The following is a 17,873-nucleotide window of genomic DNA, read 5'->3' as shown; positions in this document are numbered from 1 at the left end:
AATATTAATTCTTTTTACCCATGAGTACAGAATGTTTTATCAGTTGTTTGTGCTGTCTCTTATTTCGTTAACCAGTGTTTTGTGATTCTCATTGTAACTTTCAACTTTTGAAATCTGGAGCAGAGAATCCAACCATGCTGTGTTGCTCTTCTAGAGATACTGAGATATCACTAAAGGAGTATCATTTCAAGCTTCCAAATTCATAAAAACATATTATACAGGCCAGGTGCGGTGGCTCACACCTGTAATCCCAGCACTTTGGGAGGCCAAGGCAGGTGGATCACGAGGTTGAGATCGAGACCATACTGGTCAACATGGTGAAACCCCGTCTCTACTAAAAATACAAAAAAAAAAAAGCTGGGCGTGGTGACGCACGCCTGTAGTCCCAGCTACTTGGGAGGCTGAGGCGGGAGAATTGCTTGAACCCAGGAGGCGGAGGTTGCGGTGAGCCAAGATCGTGCCATTGCACTCCAGCCTGGGTAACAAGAGCGAAACTCCATCTCAAAAAAAAAAAAAAAATTATACAATAATAGAAAACTAATAGAATGGCAGCAATTGGAAATGAGTTCCCCCCCCCCCCAGTGGGGAGAGATTTATATCTCACCTAATGGCATAGGTATCTTCAATGATACAGACGTGAGATCTTCCCCTGAGAATAAGGAAGGTAGTGCAGAAGAATAAAATCAAAGTCTGGTAACTGCCAAGTAGCTAGTGAGGTGTCTTCCCAGGTAAACACAGAGATTGTCTTATCCCCATATATAATTCACTTCTAGATGACTTCATTTGTACAATAATAAATTGTTACTCTCAATGCAGTTGATTATCATAAAAGAGAACATTCACTCAGCCTGTACTAAAGTGCCTTCAATGAAAACTGGAAAAATAAAATTCATTCCAGTTTTGGAATGATAGGAATATAAAACTCAATAAATGTCATAAAGTCTTGTTTTATTATATATGAATGAATAAGCAGAAAATGTTGGTCTATAGGGGCATTGAAAAACATAAATATTTAGGAGAGCAAAAATGGAAGAGAGAGAACATTACGTTTTCTGGAACTGTTCAAATTTGTGTTAAACTACATTTCTAAAACCTAACATAGTATTCCATAAAATATTCCCTGTCCTTATGAGACTTGGAAAGGAGAGGAATACCATGGCTAAGGAGACAATGCACTTATGTACAGAGAGATATATCTATAGAGACTGTTCAATAATAATGACAAGGGAAGTAGAGGTATATAGATGAGGGGTCAAATATTAAGTCCAAGAAAGGTAAGGAACTTCAGTAAAGTCACTGAGCATATAAGAGCTTCCTTACAGCACAGTTGAGAGAGTCCAAAATGATGTAAACAGTGGGGTTCATCAGGGAAAGCTCTCAAAGCAGTATTGAGATTAGGTGCTGGATTACACTGCTAGAGATATTGGAATTTTGCAAGGTGATTAATAAGTGATGGCAGTCTTCAAGGGCATGAACTAATGAGTGGTCTCTATAATCTGTGGCAGGGAGATTCTGATATAAAGGTTTTTGCATGCCAACATAGGCAGATATGTTAGAAGGGGGCAGGTTTATAAAGGATAGTGCTTCAGAGTTCAGAACCCCAATAAAAAGATCATAGCTTGAAAGGAGATTCTCTTTTGCTGGCTGAGTGTCTTGAAAAAGCTTTTTAATCTTCTTATTTACAGCTATAAACCTGTAAAATTAGAATAATAATGAGATATTTTTAGAGGTTTATTGTGAGAGGAACAAAGATATACAATCTGCCAAGCAATGACATGCTACGAATCAAAACAATTATTACAAGATAAGTCTGTAAAAATATCATAACATTTTGGTGCTGGCAAAAAAAAAAAAACCCCAAAACCCAGAAACTTAATAGGAAGTATAATAAATGGATTTTCAATGTGTACATTTTATTTTATTTATATATTTATTTATTTTTTGAAAGAAAGAAAGAAAAAGAATAAAGAAGAGGAGGAAAAAGGAAGAGAAACAGAGAGAGAGAGAATAGGAGTATTGCTTTCTTGCCCAGGCTAGAATGCAGTTTAGTAATGGGTATTGAAAACCTCTTTTATACCAATAATTATACTTGATGTAAACAGGAAGGAATAAGGGAAGAAAATAACAAACGAGCAGCCAACCAATATTTCATTTAAACCTATGAAATGCTATGCGATTACTGAGGAGTGATTTACTTCCAATTATGTAGAATGTGTACATTTTAAATACTACTTAAGCATTGCATACTGAGAAATTCAAATAATATGTCATACACTAAAGTTTTTGTAAAACTATAACTTTGCTGTCCTAGAATATATTAATTATAAATATATTTAGGATGTTTTAGCTCTAGGTTAATTATAAAGAAAATAATTATCTATGGCTATAATTATTTCTTTCTACATTTTAATTGTTAAGAAAAAAATAAGAAACTTTCTATATTTAGGGTGGTAATTAATTTATCACTCAAACAATGACACTTAAGAAATAAGGTGCACTCACAGTTCCACAGACTTAACAGGAAGCATGACTGAGGCATCAGGAAACTTACAATTATGGCAGAAGGTGAAGGGGAAGCAAGAACTTTCTTTACATCGTGGCCAGAGACAGAGGGTGTGAACGAAGTGCCACACACTTTTAAACCATCAAATCTCATGAGCATTCACTGTTTCAAGAACAGCAAGGGGAAAATACACTTCCATGATCCAATCACTCCCACCAGGTTCCTCTTCCAATGAGATTTGGGTGGGGACACAAATCATGTGCTAAACACAATTAGCAAGTACTAATTGATGTATTCAGGGATACAATGGGAGTATTTATGCAAATAGTCATCTTATCTACAGAATCTTAAATATCTGTTCATAATTACTTGATAGAGATGAGAGAAAGTAAAATTCATGCGGTTCTGAATTGGGGCTTTCATGTTCTTTCAGTAGTTATACTCTCACCACCAACCCCCATTCCTTAGCACCTTCCACTTTCATTAAAATTATAGCTATGATTATCATCAAGTTTTCAGAGACAAAATTAATTTGTTTTGTTTTTAAAGTAGATGGATGGCAGAGGAAATAAGTATAGGATTTGGTGAAGAGAGCATCTCAAGTATTTTTATCTTCTCTTTTTTAAATCCAACTCATCTACATTTCTCAAGACAAGTAGCTTCTGATCCCAGGAGGTCGATGAGATAGACCTGGAGTGTGTGAATGAGGCTTCAAAGTGTACTGGAATTTAATAAGGTCAGCAAGTGCAGACCTTTTACCCCTTTTCAGTATGAATAAAATATAACAGTTAAAGCCCCAGAATATCAGAAAGGATATTCATTGTTTTAATGGTGTCCTTAAAGATAAAATTTTCTTGGTGACCCTGGTCTCCTATTATATGGATCAGAGAAGAAGCTCAACAAATTGGCTGTCTTCTCCTCCCTGGTTCTGTAACTAGGAAGTAACATGAACGCTGATGAGGAAAGAGTCCTCCTTATATCTGGACAGGCACTGGCAACATGCCTGCTAGAACAAAGTTGGCCATAGATTACTTTCTATTGTTCAAGCTACCACAAAACACAATGCAAGTCATTCAACGTTAGAACTTAATTTCCAAAAAACCAAACTAAAATAAAATAGATTAAAAATATAAATAAATATATACAAATGAGTTTTCTCCAGCCTTCAGCTGAGTCTTGAGGGAGTCCTAATTAATACCATCCCTGTGTTTCCCACCTTGGTTTGGAATAAGTTGAGATTGGCAGAGGAGTGTAAACTGGGACCAAATCCATCACTAAAAGTGCTGATTTTAGAAAATGGAAGGTAGATGTGCAACACAAAGAGGCTTAATGATGAACCCCCAAATTAGATGAACTGTCCTACACAAATGTAGACAGGACAGGTCAATGACTAGTCTGTCCCTGTGAGAGTCTAGCCACATTAAACTTAGTGTTGACTAGAATGGGTCTTTCGTATATGTACCAAATTTCTAAGAGAAAAGAAGACAGAGTGAGCTGAATTTTACGTGCCCAGTTATTTTCAATATTCAGTGATCGGGTAACTCATCCCACATGTGTAATCCAATAATGATGAATGGGGCAATGGGTTAAGAGTGGTTAGGGAGAATTTATCCTAGGAATATGGAAGACTTACTCTCTCATCATCCCCTGCACTCCAGCCCTAACATTTAGCATTTCACACAAGCATAAAATAATTAAGAATATATTTAATACTAAAATCACAGTTCTTATAAAACCCTATTAAAAGACATATACTTAATTTGGATATTTGGTAGTACATTACATCTAGTATAGTACATACATTTTTATTGCAGCATAATACATTCGAATGTAACAGTTTAAAACTGTATTTATTTACTGTCTGACGCTTTTCCTCATAGCCTTCCTATTTCTCCCAGACCCTCTCATAACAGTTTTCTAATTTCTGAGGAGTTAAGGGACCAGAGAGACTTCACTTTTACTTTAAAGTGTAGAGGGGTTGAGCATCTGGCAGGTATTAGGGCCTCTACAGTGCATATCTTCTTTATTCAGATGAGCTACTCAGACCCAAATCCTTCCAGAGGATTTTTTCCATTAAGGCAAAGACAAACAACTGAAAATAGGAACCCACTTCTAGCTCAAGCCATTTTATACAAAAAAAGAAATTGACATTAATAATTTCTGCAGCTCAATCATAAGGATATAGAACATCTACATTCAGAACATCCTTCATCAGTTCACAAGCAGGAGGTATGTGAAAGAGCAGTTGGTACTATCTCTATTTACCTTTACATTTACTGCACCCACTCAGTATTTTTATTTTTATTTTTCTTATTTTACAGAACACACAATAAATATATAATTATCTGTGCAGATGAGACAGAGTATGCCTTCTGTAAATTAAATTAATTATATCACTTATCACCAAAAGTACATTTCTACCATAAAGCATTTAGTAAATTATTCACTACTTTTATTAGGAGCAGGCTTTGTACATTAAAAGTTTGAAATAAAATCTTGGTTCAAATCCAGATTTACCTCTTAAAATGTACTGTTGTGTTGTATCACTGGAGTCGTAGAAACTCATTTTTATAATAAATATTTTCTTGTAGAAGCATTTTAGATTTATAGAAATGTGATGATAGCACAGAGAATTCTTATGTACCTTGTGCCCACTTTCCTCTATTGTTAACATCTTATATTAGCATAGAATATTTGTCACAACTGATAAATCAATATCAGTAGATTGTCACAGTCCATACTTCATTCAGGAAAACATAGGAATGTTTGTAGCAGCCATATTCCTAATCACCAAGAATTGGAAGCAGCTAAAAAATGACTACTGTATCTTATAGTAGAACTTTGTTTTCCTGTTGATTTGCATCCTCACCATAAGTTGATATTGTGAAGTTTATTTTTGCATTTTAGCACACTTAATGTTTGTGATAACTCATCCTTGCTTGAAATTGCACTTCTTACAAGCCAAGTTCTGTTGAATATCTTTTTATATGCTTATTTGTCACCCATATATCTTCTTTGTTGCATTTAAAAAATATATACTGTTGCATATTTAGAAGTCCATTTTAGAAGTATATTTTGGATATAAATCCTTTATATAGCATATTATTTCCATATGTTCAAATGATTCTCCTGGTGTTGACTTGTCTTTTAATTCTCTTAACAGTGTTTTTCATAGAGCAAAAGTTTTAAATTTTAATATAGTCCAAATATATAGCTGAAGTTTTTCTTCTTTTTCCACATGCATTTGCTATATGAATTAAATAACAGCAAGAACAATATAAACATAAAGCCTAGATACTAGTTAGTATATTCTAAAATTTTTACATTATCAAATTCTTCTGTAGCTCTGCAATTCAGCAAGATGGAATGCAGATGGAATATTGGTAGCTGGAAGTAGTCAAGAGCCATTTCACCTATCGCTTAATGTGACTGTCTCAGGATTTTTTATAGGCCCTAGCCTCCTTCCAAACACCTTTGTTCAAGTCTTCTTTGAGCTTTATATCTGCTTTATGAGCTTTTCACTTCATCTTTGGAACAACTAATCTATTCTTATTTCCTTGATGAAAACTGCTACTGAAGGAAATTAAACTGCCCATGAAGCAATAACCATGACTGTGATTTTACTTTTTGATCTCTAAGTTGCATTGGACTATTTTATTTCTTAAGCCTAAGTTGGATAGGTGAATATAAAATTGTTTGTCATAATAATAGCGACTAAAATTTAGTTCTAGATAAATAAGATGACATAATTTATTTCTCAAAACTCATGTCTCAAAAATCTATTGAGTAAAAACCTAAAATTTGTAAAAGCTCATGATTAGATGAATAAATTGTTTTGATATTATTAATTTTAAAGACCAATTATTTTGATATCACTTTTTTTTTTAGCATTGAATGACTCTACGAATCTAAAAGTGGTATATATTTTCCTTTACCTCAAAATTGGCATCAAAACCAAAATGCTAAATAAGTAAAGATTTCAGAATGAGGACTAAATATATTTAGAAAATTAATTTATAAAAACTAGGTGCCTCCACAGTAAGAGCTAATGTGAAAGTTTTGCTTGAGTTTTTTGGTTGATTACAACCTATTAGGAGCTAGTACTTTTTGTTTCTTTTGACACTATCCTTATTCATTGAAATAAAATCATTATTCAGATGACCTATAGTTATTAATTTAATAAACCACAAGTAAACCACATAATTTAATGAGAGTCTTACCATAAGGTGGTATATACATGATTCCCTTAAGAGTATTTGGAAAGGATAGAATACTATCAAAAATAAATCCATCTTATAGGTACAGCAATTGCTTGGTAATGAACCAACACAGCCCGAAGCACAAGAAAAAACCCTGGTGGTAATAGCGATGATGTGTTTAATGACTTCAGCTGAGTGGCTTTTAGGGCAGATAAACACACTAGGAAATGTGTTTTAAAACGTAGCAAGGAGACATTTTGGTTTACTGAACACAGAATTTAATTTTAAAGGATTTTTGAAACAAGTGATTGTGAAGATAAAACGAACAGTTATGACTAGACCTTCCTCAGAACAGGATTTCCAAGGGGCAACATTTATTGCTATTAGATTTTAATTTTCTGTATTTTCAAAGCTATTACATGCAAGGTTGCCTAACAAAGAAAATGTGGACTCAGAGCCCTTTTTATACTCATTTTAATGTCGATGTTAAATGTAATTAGCATCAAGAAAGTATGGTCAATGTTTTGAAGCCTAAACTATAAAGAAAATATAAGAATAATTTGATTGGATTTAAGCTTACTACTAAAGGGTAAAAGTACTCTGAAAGGACATTCTACAAATTTAAACACTGTAAGAAAATTCAAAAGTAATATATCTCAAAGCACCAAAATAAGTTGCTATTATTTTTACAATCAAATTAGATGTCATACCTTGCTGTTTCACTGAATGTTTACATTTGTATAAATTGAATTATGTAGACTTAATAATCTATTTGCATTCTCAGTTTTAGAATAAGAAATAAAATAATTACTATAAAATATACCTAATTTTAAAGGAGCAATTTTCGTTTAAAGAGATTACTTTGAACAATTTTAGTTCAAAGAGTACATGATCCTCTCTCGACATTCTTCAAAATTCCATTTGCAACAAATATGTTAATAAAGTACAATAATAAATAAATCCATAAGAATGATAGATACATAGCTGATCTGAAATTTGGGGGAATTTCTGTAAAACAGAAGGCAATTAAACTGTAAATTTAAATAAACAATGAAAGGAAGAGGGTGGGAAGGATTGGATAAAGGAGTAAGTTTATCTGGAATTTAGTTGCAGCAAATATCCATTAACTTGGTGGAGCACTTGAGGAAACTGTCCATCAGAGTCTTCTCTGTGTGGGCCAAAATAGCCAGTTTTATACCTGTCGACCATTTAGTCACTGGACATAGGATGTCCTATGTGACTTTAGGCAAGGTCACTCTCTGAAACAGGTTGACTCTAAAGGAAACAGCAGGAGAGCTTTCTGCTGTTAGCACTATTAAATAGCTGAACAAGTTTATCCTTAAAGGTAATTTGTATTTTGCATCTTTATGTCTTTTACACCCAGGTTCCCTATAAAACAGATCTTGAGGCAAGGATCAAAAGAAGCTAAGGACATTATGACAAATGAAATAAGTCAGGTGCAGAAGAACAAATATTGAGTCATCTCTGCTGGTTTTATTTATTACATGTTTTCAATTCTTATATTATTTCCTTTTGTTACTTCTGTTTACTTTTCATTTACTTCTATTTACTTGTGGATTAATTTGCTCTTCATTTTATGCTTTCATAAGATGAAAGTGAAAATCATTGATTTTACATTTTTTCCCCTAAAATGGGCATTTGAGGCTTTAGGACATCATTAGATAAATTCTATAAATATCCATGTGCTGCTTTTATTTCATTTATATTACAACATTTTCTATTTTTTTCTTGTCATTTAAAATATGAATCACATATTAATAAGTGAATTACTTAATTTCAAATTATATTGAGATTAGTTTTATTTCCCAATTTAATTTTATTGTGGTCAAAGATCATGATCTGTATGATTTTGGTCCTTTAAAATTTATTGAGACTTATATTATGAGTCCGTATATGGTCTGTCTAGGTGAATACTTCATGGGCACATCAAAATCTTTGCATACACACTCCTTTTAGTGTGTAGTATTCTATAAGTCTCTGTGAGGTAAATACTTTCACAGTGTTATGTATATCGCATCTGTTTATGCTTTTTAATGTTATTATTCTATCAATTACTGTAGTATGAGAGTTATGATCTCCAAATATTCCATAAATTTACTTATTACTCTTCTTAGTCTATTTTGTTTTATACATTTTGAAATCTTTATTAGGTCCATACATCTTTAAGATTAGTATGTCTTCTCAATGAATTGCAATATAAAGGCCATGTTTATCTTTGTAATATTTCTTATATCGAAATATATTGGTCTTATATTAAAAAACATAGACCTAGTTTATTATGCTTAGTGTTTTCATGTTATATATAAATATATATACGTATATATTTTTTCCATTCTTTTATAATGACTATTATTTATTTATTTATTCAATTAAAATGTGTCACTTGTAGATACATTTAGTGCTAGCTTTATTTTCCAGATAGACAATTACTGCCTTTTATTGTAGAATTTAGTCAATTCATTTTTCATATAAATACTGTTATAGAAAGATGAGTCTACCATTTAGGCATTTGTTTTCTATTTTTCTCACTTCATAGTGTTTTCAGCTCTCTCTTTTCTTTTTTCTTTTTCACTGCTTAAAAATGATTTTTTATTGTGATAAAAGTTATACATCCACAATGAATGAATCATAAGATGAATGCTGTCGTCCTCACTGTCCAGGTTAAGAGCGCTTACTGTCTGGGAAAGTGCTGATATCCCACAACTTGTGACTCTCAGGTTTTGCGAGTGGATTCTGAAGCTGCCTGAGGCTGTGACCTTGTGCGTTGGCTGCCTTTGCTCTGACCATGATGTAGCTCCCTCCACTGAGGCCAGGTAGTGCCAGGCAGAGCCTCTGACCACGGGCGGGGAGCTGCTGGGTTGGCAGTTTCTGAATGATGTAGTGCGTTTGAAGGACTGTGTGCTCAGGCACCTGGCTTGGTGATTTCTTCAGCGCAGGGGAAGCGGAGCCTCTGGTGTGAGGGGTGACTTGCCTGCCACCCCCTCCTTGGCATGGGGTCTTCCCAGGGCTTTCCTCACTTTCAGCTCATCCCAGCAGGCTCTCCTCTCTCATTTCTCCTTTCTTCCCCCTTGGAGGGTTCCTGTTTATTTTTGCTTTACAAAACCCAGCCGGGCACAGTGGCTCATGCCTGTAATCCCAGCACTTTGAGAGGCCAAGGTGGACCCTCAGATGGATCACCTGAGGTCAAGGGTTTGAGACCAGCCTGGCCAACATGGCGAAACCCTGTCTCAAGTAAAAATAAATAAATAAAAAAAATAAAAATAATTAGGCTGGGTGCTGTGGCCAATGCCTGCAATCTTAGCACTTTGCGAGGCTGGAGGCTGAGGCAGGTGGATCACTTGAGGTCAGGAATTCAAGACCACCCTGGCCAGCATGATGAAACCCCGTCTTTATTAAAAATTCAAAAATTAGGCCGGGCGCGGTGGCTCACGCCTGTAATCCCAGCACTTTGGGAGGCCGAGGCGGGTGGATCACAAGGTCAAGAGATCAAGACCATCCTGGTCAACATGGTGAAACCCCGTCTCTACTAAAAATACAAAAAAAAATTAGCTGGGCATGGTGGCGCGTGCCTGTAATCCCAGCTACTCAGGAGGCTGAGGCAGGAGAATTGCCTGAACCCAGGAGGCAGAGGTTGCGGTGAGCCGAGATTGCGCCATTGCACTCCAGCCTGGGTAACAAGAGCGAAATTCCGTCTCAAAAAAAAAAAAAAAAAAATTTTCAAAAATTAGCCGGGCATGGTGGTGGGTGCCTGTAATCCCAGCTACCTGAGAGGCTAAGGCAGGAAACTCACTTGAACCCAGGAGGTGGAGGTTGCAGTGAGCCAAGATTGAGCCCACTGCATGGCAACCTGGGTGACACAGCGAGACTTTATCAAATAAATAAATAAAACTCCAAAGCCAGTGGTTGCTCTAGTGAATGTTTAATTTATCACAGTCTGTTTTCAAATAATATTATATTACTTCCTGCTGATGTTAGAGCAAAAACTAAAATTTCACTTCTCTTTCTCATGTCATTTATACTCTTGTTCTCTTATCTTTGAGATCTATATCATTGTAAGTCCCATTAATTCATTGTATTCATTTTATTTTTATGATTTTCAATTTTATTATTTTCAATTGTTGATAAATTTAAAATAATTTTACTTGTGTATATGCATATGAATTATATATATTAAAAAATATATATGCACCCCATATTTAATCTTTTTCATGCATTTACCTCATCTTGTAGATCCCAGTCCATATGAGAAATTAATATCTATTATCTTACTTAATTCCATTATGAGATATACTTTCTGACTCTACTGAATTTAAATTCTAATAGCAATATACAACTAAAATCTTATCTCTCATTTTTTCACTTCAGAAATAGTTTAGTTAAAGAACGTCTTCACAAAGTAAAATAAGGAGGAATCTGCCTGTGTGACTTACCAAGGTTCTAGGGTTTCCAATGTGTGGGAGGCACACACTCTTGTCTATCAATGGGCGTTTTCTGGTAATTTGGTAACCCCAGCATGTTTTTTCTTCAAGGGTTAGGGGCTTGCATTTCTAGACATAATGTATCCATAGAAAAAAATATGCAAGTGAAGTTCAAGTACGTGAGTGAATGGAAGAGCATAAAATATCTGTTAAACAGATTTTTAAAAATCATTTGAATAAAACTTAGTTTCCAGAACTTGGAAATTGAAGAGTTGGCACAAAAACTGTGGGTTTGGGGTGCAGCAGAACATGCCAGGTACCTTGGATCCTAACTAAGCTCTCTGCCCCTAGTTTCTGCCTATGCACTGCCTTGTCTAGAAAGAGTGATAGAATTAATTATCAAGATGGAGAGAATACAGAGATATGCTCTGATGGGACAGAAATTATGTTTATTAGTGTTCAAACATAAAGCTTCTACTTAGAGAGCAAGAGAAAGCAGATTTAGATGAGATATTGCTTAGAATGCTTATTATTTTGAGATATGTTCCCTCAATCCCTAGTTTACTGAGAGTCTTTTTAAATTTTAAATTAATTAATTAATTTTTATTATACTTTATGTTCTGGGATACATGTGCAGAATGTGCAGGTTTGTTACATAGGTATACGTGTGCCATAGTGGCTTGCTGTCCCGCATCAACCTGTCATCCACATTGGGCATTTCTCCTAATATCCCTCCCCTTACCCCCAACCCCGACAGGCCCCGTTGTGTGATGTTCCCCTCCCTGTGCCCATATGTTCTTGTTGTTCAACTCCCACTTATGAGTGAGAACATGCGGTGTTTGGTTTTCTGTTCCTGTATTAGTTTGCTGAGAATGATGGTTTTCATCTTCATCCATGTCCCTGCGAAGGAGTTGAACTCATTCTTTTTTATGGCTGTATAGTATTCCATGATTATATGTGCCACATTTTCTTTATTCATTCTATCATTGGTGGGTATTTGGGTTGGTTCGAAATCTTTGCTGCTGTGATTAGTACTTCAGGAAACATATGTCTGCATGTGTCTTTATAGTAGAATCATTTCAGCAGCACATTCAAAAACGTATCCAGCACAATCAAGTCAGATTCATCCCTGGAATGCAAAGCTGTCTCAACATATGCAAATCAATATATGTAATCCATGACATAAACAGAACCAATGACAAAACCACATGATTGTCTCAATAGATGCAGAAAAGGCCTTTGATAAAACTCAACACCCCTTCATGCTAAAAACTCTCAATAAACTAGTTATTAATGGAACACATCTCAAAATAACAAGAACTATTTATGACAAATCCACAGCCAATATCATACTGAATGGGCAAAAGCTGTAAGCATTCTCTTTGAAAACTTGCACAAGACAAGGATGCCCTCTCTCATCACTCCTATTAAACATAGTATTAGAAGTTCTGGCCAGGGCAATCAGGCAAGAGAAGAAATAAAGGGTATTCAAATAGGAATAGAGGAAGTCAAATTATTTCTGTTTGCAGATGACATGATCATATAATTAGACAACCCCATCATCTCAGCCCAAAAACTCGATAAGCTGATGAGCAACTTCAGCAAAGTCTCAGGATACAAAATCAACCTGCTAAAATCACAAGCATTCCTATACACCAATAAAGACAGAGAGCCAAATCATGAGTGAACTCTCCTTCACAATTGCTACAAAGAGAATAAAATACTTAGGAATAAAACTTAAAAGGGATGTGAAGGACCTCTTCAAGGAGAGTTTTGTTTGTTTGTTTGTTTGTTTTTGAGATGGAGTCTCACATTTTTGTCTGGGCGGGAGCGCAATGACGCGATCTCAGCTCACCACAACCTCCGCCTCCCGGGTTCAAGCAATTCTCCGCCTCTGCCTCCTGAATAGCTGGGATTACAGGTGCACACCACCACACCTGACTAATTTTTTGTATTTTTTAGTAGAGACGGGGTTTCACAATGTTCACCAGATTGGTCTGGAACTGCTGACCTTGTAATTCCCCCGCCTCAGCCTCCCAAAGTGCTGGGATTACAGGTGTGAGCCACCACGTCTGACGCAAGGAGAGTTTTTAACATGAGGGGATGTTGAATTTTTCTGAAGGCCTTTTCTTCATCTATTGAGATTATCATATGGTTTTTGTCATTGGTTCTGTTTATATGATGGACTACATTTATTGATTTGCTTACACTGAACCAGCCTTGCATCTCAGGATTGAAGCTGATTTTATCATAGCGGATAAGCTTTTTGATGTACTTCTGGATTCGCTTTGCTGGGATTATATTAAAGATTTTTGCATTGATGTTTATCAAGGATATTGGTCTGAAGTTTTCTCTTTTTGTTGTGTCTCTGTCAGGTTTTGATATCAGGATGATGCTGGCCTCATAGAATGAGTTAGGGAGGAGGCCCTCCTTTTCAATTGTTTGGAATAGTTTCAGAAGGAATGGTAGCAGCTCCTCTTTGTAACTCTGGTGGATTTTGGCTGTGAATCCATCTGGTCCTGGGCTTTTTTTGGTTGGTAGGCTATAAATTACTGACTCAATTTCAGAACTTGTTTTTGGTCTATTCAGAGATCCAACTTCCTGATTTAATCTAGGTTCAGGAATTTATCAATTTTTTTTCCAGATTTTCTGATTTATTTACATAAAGGTGTTTATAGTATTCTCTGACGGTAATTTGCATTTCTGTGTGATCAGTGGTGATATACTTTTATCATATTTATTTTGTCTATTTGATTTTTCTCTCTTTTCTTCTTTATTAGTATAGTTAGTGGTCTCTGTGTTTTGTTAGCTTTTTCAAAAAACCAGCTTCTAGATTCACTGATTTTTTTGAAGGGTTTTTCTTGTGTCTCGGTCTCCTTCAGTGCTACTCTGATCTTCGTTATTCATTGTCTTCTGCTAGCTTTTGAAATTTTTTGCTCCTGCTTCTCTAGTTCTTTTAATTGTGATGTTAGGGTATCTATTTGAGATCTTTCCAGCTTTCTGATGTGAGCATTAAGTGTTATAAATTTTCCTCTTAACATGGCTTTTTCTGTGTCCCAAAGATTCTGGTACGTTTTCTCTTTGTACTCATTGGTTTCAAAAAACTTTTGATTTCTACCTTAATTTTGTCATTTACCCAGGAATCATTCAGGAGCTCTGAAATTGAATCAGTAATATAAAACCTACCCACCCAAAAGAGCCTTAGACAAGACAGATTCACAGTTAAGTTATATCAGATGTATAAAAAAAGTTGCTACCAATTCTACTGAAAGTATTCTGAAAAAAACTAGTAAAAGGTACTACTCTCTAACTCATTATATGAAGCCAACATCAGCCTAATACTGAAATATGGCAGAGATATGATGAGGAAAGAAAAAGTCAGGCCAATATTCCTGATAAACATAGGCACAAAAATTTTCTGCAAAATACTAGCAAACCAAACAGGATATCAGTAAGTTAATTCACAGTTACCAAGTACACTTTATCCTTGGGATGCATGATTTATTCCACCTATGCAAATCAACAAATGTAATTCACAACATACACAGAATTAAAAGCAAAAACTATATAATCACCTCAATAGATGCAGAAAAATTTTAACATCACTTCAGGATGAAATTTCAGTAAATTTCAATATCACTTCAGGATAAAAACTCTCAACAATAGGCAGAGAAGGAGCATACCTCAAAATAAGAAGAGCCTTCTATGACAAATCCATAGGCACAATCATACTGAATGAGTAAAAGCTGGAACCATTACCCTTGAGAAATGGAATAAGAAGAGGATGCATACTTGTATTACTCCTATTCAACCTAGTACTGGAATTCCTAGCCAGACAAGAGAAAGAAATAAGGCTTTCAAATGGAAGAAGAAAAAATCACACTATCTCTCTTTGCAGATGATGATGCTATAGTTATAAAATCCCAAAGACTCCACAAAAAGTCTAATAGAACTTTCAAATAATTGTATCAAGTTTTCGGAATACAAAATCAATGTACATAAAGTAGTAGCATTTCTATATATCAATAATATCAGACTGAAAATCAAATCAAGAACACAATCTCATTTACAATAGCCACACACACACAAATGAAATATTTAGGATTGCAGCTACCCAAGGAGGGGAAAGATGTCTATGAGGAGAACTACAAAACACTGCTGAAATAAATCAATAATGATAAAAACAAATGGAAAATTATCCCATGCTCATAGATTGAAAGAATTAATATCATTACAATGGTCATTTTGCCCAAAGCAATTTATAGATTCAGTGATATTTCTATCAAACGACCACCATCATTCTTCACAGAATTAGAAGAAAACTATTCTAAAATTCACATGGAACCAAATAAGAGCAATAGCCAAAGCAATCCTAAGCAAAAAGAACAAAGCCAGAGGCATCACATTAATGAACTTCAAACCATAGTATAAGTCTACAGTAACCAAAATAGCATGGTACTGGTGCATAGACCTATGGAATGGAAGACACATAGACCTATGGAACAGAAGAGACCTTGCAAAAATAAAGCTACACACTTCCAAATGTCTAATCTTCCACAAAGCTGACAAAAACAAGCAATGGGAAAAGGACTCCTGACCAATAAATGGTGCCGGGTTAACTGGCTAGCCATATGCAGAAGAATGAAAGTGGACCCTTGCCTTTCACCATATATTAAAGTTAACTTAAGATGGATTAAGATTTAAATGTAAAATCTCAAAATATAAAAATCCTTGAAGAAAACATAGGCTATACCCCAAAATTTACAAGTGAGGCCTAATTAAACCAAAGAGGTTTTCTTTTTCCCCCACAGCAAAAGTAACTATTACTAGAGTAAACAGACAAGATAAAAAATGAGAGAAAATATTCAAAAACTATGCATCTGTCATAGGTCTAATATCCATAATCTATAAGGAACTTAATTCAAAAACCTAAAATGAATAATCTTCTTAAAAAGTGGGCAAAAGGCCGGGCGCGGTGGCTCATGCCTGTAATCCCAACTCTTTGAGAGGCCAAGGTGGGTGGATCACGAGGTCAAGAGATCGAGACCATCCTGGTCAACATGGTGAAACCCTGTCTCTACTAAAAATACAAAAAATTAGCTGGGCACGGTGGCGCGTGCCTGTAGTCCCAGCTACTCAGGAGGCTGAGGCAGGAGAATTGCCTGAACCCAGGAGGCGGAGGTTGCGGTGAGCCGAGATCACGCCATTGCACTCCAGCCTGGGTAACAAGAGCGAAACTCCATCTCAAAAAAAAAAAAAAAGTGGGCAAAAGACATGAACAGACACTTCTCAAAAACAGATACTTCTAAAATTTTGAAAAAAAAGTACATAATTAACATAATCATATATGTATTATACCTAAGTAATTTTGTCTAATTTGGAATTTTGTCTAATTTGTCTAAAATATGTTCATTTTATTCAGCATACAATTATTCTTGCATTCCCTGCATCAACCTTTAATTTTGGAAACAGGGTAAGAAACACACTTTTAAAATTTTATATACCTTTTTTCCCTAGTAAGCTTCAGGAACACGCCAAGTGGAAAGAAGTTCTAAGCCCTTAAAGAACATCTCTTTCATGGGGAAAAGTAATCACTCATGAAACTACTCCAGCAAAATGAAAAATATCAAGTAGGGAGACAAGTAGGAAAGAGTTATAAGTGAACATGACCTGAAAACATTAAAATAAACATGGAAATATGTGTGACCAGATAGGGTCTGATTGTCAGTTCAGACTCATATGAATCAGAGATCTTAACAAGTACCAAGCTTTACTAATTAATCATAAGAATAGAAAATCAAGGGATTCTGACAAGGCAGAGAATGACATAGGACATCAAAGACATTTTATACTACCTAGAAATGTGTATCTCAAGTGTTAGTTTTCAATGAGCTATACTTCACAGAACTGTAGGTCCTGGGTTTTTACTTACTAGATACCTTAGCCAGGGATATCGTACTAACAACATTTCAGAGATGAGGTAACTTTCTTTTAGCAAATATCATTAATCTCTTTCTTTAGACCAGCTCCTGTGTCTTCTTTTATTTCCCTAGATACATTCCTTTAGTAGAGGTAGTAAATGGATTAGAGGTCAACTGTTTTAACTCCTTCAAGAACATAAAATAAAATATATAAGAATTGTGATTAACAGATTATTCTTTGACTAGATAAAAATTTAAAGGCATATGATTCTAAATCTATGGATCCAGTTACACTACTTGGTTAGATAAAGAATAGTATCTATCAAATATAGTATTGTAATATGTGATTCTTTTTTTAAAGTAATAACATCTAAACAAAATGGAAAGTGCCTAATTAGAGTTATAAAACAGTATATAATTCTACAAATCTTTAAAATGTAAAAACCAGTGATTCAGAAACCGATAAGATGGAATAAATACATACCCCTCATAATATCCCACTGAAAAACTATAAAACCTGCACATAATTCAGAGGAAAATTATTTGAAAACCCTGAAAAGAAAATATGAGCAGACAGATCAGGGAAGAAAACCAAAATTTGTACTATACCAAACCAGTTTTGAGTGTACCATTTTTCTTCCTCTGGCATCCTCTGACCTAAACTCAATGTAATCCAAATATCGTAAGTAAGCAATTTGGGGTGGGAAGAGAGAGTAAAATCCAGAAGAATCTCTTTAACCTTGGCTTATGGAGTAATTTTAAAAAACCCTACAAGTTCTAGATTATTATAACTGCATTATTTTGCCATATT

The 17,873-nt window shown here is 35.0% G+C and overlaps 2 long non-coding RNA genes across 2 annotated transcripts in view; one reads left to right on the top strand and one right to left on the bottom strand.

The window, feature by feature from the left end:
* Window positions 1-17,873, top strand: part of LOC135269480 (uncharacterized) — a 144,025-nt gene that overhangs the window by 69,564 nt on the left and 56,588 nt on the right. The window lies entirely within an intron of this gene.
* Window positions 1,253-17,873, bottom strand: part of LOC135269473 (uncharacterized) — a 65,943-nt gene continuing 49,322 nt past the window's right edge. The window contains exon 3 of the long non-coding RNA XR_010337763.1: window positions 1,253-1,693. This is a non-coding gene — a long non-coding RNA (uncharacterized LOC135269473). The remainder of the gene's footprint in view (window positions 1,694-17,873) is intronic.

Source organism: Aotus nancymaae, unplaced genomic scaffold (assembly GCF_030222135.1).
Source record: "Aotus nancymaae isolate 86718 unplaced genomic scaffold, 86718_ANA_hifiasm-v0.15.2.pri h1tg000002l, whole genome shotgun sequence".
NCBI classification, from domain to species: domain Eukaryota; kingdom Metazoa; phylum Chordata; class Mammalia; order Primates; family Aotidae; genus Aotus; species Aotus nancymaae.
This window is presented reverse-complemented; position numbering and strand designations above follow the sequence as displayed.